This window comes from Capricornis sumatraensis, chromosome 1 (genome assembly GCF_032405125.1).
Source record: "Capricornis sumatraensis isolate serow.1 chromosome 1, serow.2, whole genome shotgun sequence".
Taxonomy (NCBI): Eukaryota; Metazoa; Chordata; class Mammalia; order Artiodactyla; family Bovidae; genus Capricornis; species Capricornis sumatraensis.
In genome coordinates, this window is record NC_091069.1 from 224,510,965 (window position 1) to 224,517,356 (window position 6,392).

Sequence of the window (6,392 nt, forward strand, 5' to 3'; positions counted from 1 at the left end):
ACCCCACGCCCAAGGTAAGAGAAACCCAAGTAAGATGGTAGGTGTTGCAAGAGGGCATCAGAGGGCAGACACACTGAAATCATACTCACAGAAAACTAGTCAATCTAATCACACTAGGACCACAGCCATGTCTAACTCAATGAAACCAAGCCATGCCTGCGGGGCAACCCAAGACGGATGGGTCATGGTGGAGGGGTCTGACAGAATGTGGTCCACTGGAGAAGGGAATGGCAAGCCACTTCAGTATTCTTGCCTTGAGAACCCCATGAACAGTATGAAAAGACAAAATGATAGGATACCAAAAGAGGAACTCCCCAGGTCATTAGGTGCCCAATATGCTTCTGGAGATCAGTGGAGAAGTAACTCCAGAAAGAATGAAGGAATGGAGCCAAAGCGAAAACAATACCCACTTGTGCACGTGACTGGTGATAGAAGCAAGTAAAGAGCTGTAAAGAGCAATATTGCATAGGAACCTGGAATGTCAGGTCCATGAATCAAGGCAAATTGGAAGTGGTCAAACAAGAGATGGCAAGGGTGAACGTGAACATTCTAGGAATCAGCGAACTAAAATGGACTGGAATGGGTGAATTTAACTCAGATGACCATTATATCTACTACTATGGGCAGGAATCTTTCAGAAGAAATAGAGTAGCCATCATGGTCAACAAAAGAGTCCAAAATGCAGTACTTGGACGCAATCTAAAAAAAGATGGAATGATCTCTGTTCATCGCCAAGGCAAACCATTCAATATCACAGTTATCCAAGTCTATGCCCCAACCAATAATGCTGAAGAAGCTGAAGTTGAACGGTTTTATGAAGACCTACAAGACCTTTTAGAACTAACACCCGAAAGAGATGTCCTTTTCATTATAGGGGACTGGAATGCAAAAGTAGGAAGTCAAGAAACACCTGGAGTAACAGGCAAATTTGGCCTTGGAATGAGGAATGAAGCAGGGCAAAGGCAAATAGAGTTTTGCCAAGAGAATGCACTGGTCATAGCAAACACCCTCTTCCAACAACACAAGAGAAGACTCTACACATGGACATCACCAGATGGTCAACACCGAAATCAGATTCATTATATTCTATGCAGCCAAAGATGGAGAAGCTGTATACAGTCAACAAAAAACAAGACTGGGAGCTGACTGTGACTAAGATCATGAACTCCTTATTACCAAATTCAGACTCAAATTGAAGAAACTAGGGAAAACCGCTAGACCATTCAGGTATGACCTAAATCAAATCCCTTATGATTATACAGTGGAAGTGAGAAATAGATTTAAGGGCCTAGATCTGATAGATAGAGTGCCTGATGAACTATGGAATGAGGTTCGTGACATTGTACAGGAGACAGGGATCAAGAACATCCCCATGGAAAAGAAATGCAAAAAAGCAAAATGGCTGTCTGGGGAGGCCTTACAAATAGCTGTGAAAAGGAGAGAGGCAAAAAGCAAAGGAGAAAAGGAAAGAAATAAGCATCTGAATGCAGAGTTCCAAAGAATAGCAAGAAGAGATAAGAAAGCCTTCTTCAGCGATCAGTGCAAAGAAATAGAGGAAAAGAACAGAATGGGAAAGACTAGAGATCTCTTCAAGAAAATTAGAGATACCAAGGGAACATTTCATGCAAAGATGGGCTCGATAAAGGGCAGAAATGATATGGACCTAACAGAAGCAGACGAGGTGGCAAGAATACACTGAAGAACTATACAAAAAAGATCTTCATGACCCAGATAGTCATGATGATGTGATCACTCATCTAGAGCCAGACATCCTGGAATATGAAGTCAAGTGGGCCTTAGAAAGCATCACTACGAACACAGCTAGTAGAGGTGATGGAATTCCAGTTGAGCTGTTTCAAATCCTGAAAGATGATGCTGTGAAAGTGCTGCACTCAATATGCCAACAAATTTGGAAAACTCAGCAGTGGCCACAGGACTGGAAAAGGTCTGTTTTCATTCCAATCCCAAAGAAAGGCAATGCCAAAGAATGCTCAAACTACTGCACAATTGCACTCATCTTACATGCTAGTAAAGTAATGCTCAAAATTGTCCAAGCTAGGCTTCAGCAATACATGAACCGTGAACTCCCTGATGTTCAAGCTGGTTTTAGAAAAGGCAGAGGAACCAGAGATCAAATTGCCAACATCCGCTGGATCATCAAAAAAGCAAGAGAGTTCCAGAAAAACATCTATTTCTGCTTTATTGGCTATGCCAAAGCCTTTGACTGTGTGGATCACAATAAACTGTGGAAAATTCTGAAAGAGATGGGAATACCAGACCACCTGACCTGCCTCTTGAGAAATCTGTATGGAGGTCAGGAAGCAACAGTTAGAACTGGACATGGAACAACAGACTGGTTCCAAATAGGAAAAGGAGTATGTCAAGGCTGTATATTGTTCCCCTGCTTATTTAACTTCTATGCAGAGTACATCATGAGAAACGCTGGACTGGAAGAAACACAAGCTGGAATCAAGATTGCCGGGAGAAATATCAATAACCTCAGATATGCAGATGACACCACCCTTATGGCAGAAAGTGAAGAGGAACTAAAAAGCCTCTTGATGAAAGTGAAAGAGGAGAGTGAGAATGTTGGCTTAAAGCTCAGCATTCAGAAAACGAAGATCATGGCATCCGGTCCCATCAGTTCATGGGAAATAGATGGGGAAACAGTAGAAACAGTGTCAGACTTTATTTTTGGGGGCTCCAAAGTCACCACAGATGGTGACTGCAGCCATGAAATTAAAAGACGCTTACTCCTTGGAAGAAAAGTTATGACTAACCTAGATAGCATATTCAAAAGCAGGGACATTACTTTGCTGACTAAGGTCCGTCTAGTCAAGGCTATGGTTTTTCCAGTGGTCATGTATGGATGTGAGAGTTGGACTGTGAAGAAGGCTGAGCACCAAAGAATTGATGCTTTTGAACTGTGATGTTGGAGAAGACTCTTGAGAGTCCCTTGGACTGCAAGGAGATCCAACCAGTCCATTCTGAAGGAGATCAACCCTGGGATTTCTTTGGAAGGAATGATGCTGAAGCTGAAAGTCCAATACTTTGGCCACCTCATGCGAAGAGTTGACTCATTGGAAAAGACTCTGATGCTGGGAGGGATTGGGGGCAGTAGGAGAAGGGGATGGCCGAGGATGAGATGGCTGGATGGCATCACAGACTTGATGGACGTGAGTCTGAGTGAACTCCAGGAGATGGTGATGAACAGGGAGGCCTGGCGTGCTGCGATTCGTGGGGTCACAAAGAGTTGGACATGACTGAGCGACTGAACTGAACTGAACTAACTTTGTTCAACCTGGTTTTTCCTAAACTCATTTGCCTGCCCACCACCACCACCTCCCTTTTTTTAAAAATTAATTGACTGAGGATTACACTTTGTTCTCTGGTCTAGGCAGCTATTTTCCTGTTGACAACGTAGAACAAAGAAGAAACCGTTAAGAGGGTGGATATATCTGTGGGTATTTAATGTGTCCCTGTTAAGTCACCAAAACAGTGAGGAAGGTTCCAAAAACCCTGGACTGACCTGGGAACTGAGGACACTGACCCCTCTGCCTGGGCCAAGGTGGGGAATGCTGCTGGGGGTTTTGATCAAAGCCAGCTTGCCGGTTTGGCTTTCTACCTACTTACATATGCCAGTAAAGCCCTGATTCAATCCCTCCCCTGGTCCCTTTTTATCCTCTACATTGGCTTTTTGTCCTTGCTTTTCCATTTGCATAACTAATGCACACAACACAGAATTCCCGCAATTTTAAAGACAGCTGGCCAGCACATCTTGGATGCTGATGTCAGGAAACATCTGGAAAAGGGCTAAAGTTACTGTAGCCCAACTGAGAACAATGGAAACACATTAATATGGAAAATTCAGGATGGGGGTGGCTTGTGTACATAAAAATGGCTGCCAGGCGGACTTATAAAAGCCTCGTACAAAACTCTCTTGTTGGTTTGGGCATTGATGTCACTGAGTCAGTGAATAGTAGGCCAGCTAAAACTAAAATATTGCTACTCTCTTTGGATCCTTGTCTTTGAGGCTCTCCTTTTCTTCAAAGTTTTTCCTAGAAATCCTGCCAGCTAACCAAGGTATTCTTTTCTGAAAAATCATGAACTGGTATTTTGTTTTAATAACTTTAAGCTCCCTCTTTACTCATCTTCTCTCACAATATAAGGATATAAAATGGAGTTCTCGTGTACATATTTTTGCTGTCTCTAAGAAGTCAGTGTTGGCAGAAACATTGAGCTTTAAAAAACTGTGATTGAAATATTTAAATATGAACATTATGTACCAAGGCTGCATGGTATGCAGTTAAAAGAATGGGTTTTAGAGTTTGGATTCTCCTCTCTACCAACTTTATGTGACCTTGTAAATTACTTACTTAACATTCTCTTGGTAATTTCTGCCTACTTGGATTGTCATGAAGAAGACACAAGCTAATGTGTGTTGGAAGTGTTCAATGAGGTGTGTGGCCTGGGTTAGCCATTATGATTGTAGCTTTGTTGAAATCCAAGGATTAAGAAGAAATCCCTGCTATAATCTATTTCTCAGTTCAACTCTAAAACCTTGAGCACTTGGGCTTCCCTGGTGAGCCAGTCATGAAGACTCTGCCTTACAATGCAAAGGACACTGTTTTCATCCCTGGTTCAGGAAGATCCCACATGCCTCAGAGCAACTAAGCCCTGGTGTGCCACAACTACTGAAGCCCGGGCCCCTAGAGCCTGTGCTTCACAGAAAGAGAAACCACTGCAATAAGAAGCCCACGCACCGCTGCAAAGAGTAGCCCCTACTCACTGCAACTAAAGAAAGCCCGTGGGAAGCAACAAAGACCCAGGACAGTAAAAAAACTAAAGAAATAAATCTTAAAAACAAAAAAGCATGAAGTGCTTGCTTCCATTTCCCTGTCCTACAGATGTATGTTTAGGAATTAGGATTTCTTTTGCAAGCATTCCCCTAGAGTTTTTACTGTTTCACTTTAATTTGTAGAAAACGAAATGGTATTCCGTCTCTTGTGAGGATTAATAATTACCATCTCATACTGTCTTCCAATCTTTGGACTCCTGTTTTTTTTTTGTATCATACCTTGTATGATACGCTTTTTCCCTGTAAAAGCTGGTTGGATTTTCTCCTGTTTTTGCTGCAGCTGCTGGTAAGTCGCTTCAGTCGTGTCCAACTCTGTGCGACCCCATAGACAGCAGCCTACCAGGCTCCACCGTCCTTGGGATTCTCCAGGCAAGAACACTGGAGTGGGTTGCCATTTCCTTCTCCAAAGTATGAAAGTGAAAAGTGAAAGTGAAGTCACTCAGTCTTGTCCAACTCTTAGCGACCTCATGGACTGCAGCCCACCAGGCTCCTCCATCCATGGGATTTTCCAGGCAAGAGTACTGGAGTGGGGTGCCATTGCCTTCTCCATCTCCTGTTTCTAGGGTTCTTCAATTTCTCAGTGATGTGCTTTGGTGCTGATTTCTTAATCCATTATACCAGGTATTTATTGGACCCTATCAATCTGGCAGCTTGTGTTCCTTGTGTTCCTTTTGGAAAACTTTGTGAATGGTTGATTTATTGTGAGTTCCTCCCCATTCCTAATTCTCTTCTCTCTGGAATGCCTACTAATTAGAATACTGGACCTTCCAAAAGATTCTCTCATTGTCTTATGTTTTCTTTCCTATTATCCTTTTCTTTGTCTTTTGGCTTGACTTTCTGAGAGTTCTTCAACTTTATCACCTTAGACCTTCTGTCCTGTTAATTTTTTAACTCTGTGATCACATTTTAAATTTCCAGTTCTTTTTCCCCCTTTTTTTCTTTTTGGCTGCACAGAGTTTTCATTGCCATGCTCTGGCTTTCTCTAGTTGTGGTGCACAGGCTTAGTTGCTCCACGGCATGTGGGATCCTAGCTCCTTGACCAGGGATCAAACCTGTGTTCCCTGCATTGGAAGACGGATTCTTAACCATGGGCCACCAGGAGTTCTTTTTTGTTCTCATAAGATTCTTTTCTTTCTTTTTAAGTATCATATCTGTATAATTCTTTTTATTTCTCTAAGTTCAGTTCTGTTCAGTCACTCAGTTGTGTCCGACTCTTTGCGACCCCATGAATTGCAGCTCTCCAGGCCTCCCTGTCCATCACCAACTCCCGGAGTTCACCCAAACCCAGGTCCATTGAGTCGGTGATGCCATCTAGCCATCTCGTCCTCTGTCGTCCCCTTCTCCTCCTGCCCCCAATCCCTCCCAGCATCAGGGTCTTTTCCAATGAGTCAGCTCTTCACAGGAGGTGGCCAAAGTATTGGACTTTCAGCTTCAGCGTCAGTCCTTCCAATGAACACCCAGGACTGACCTCCTTTAGAATGGACTGGTTGGACCTCCTGGCATTCCAAGGGACTCTCAAGGGTCTTCTCCAACA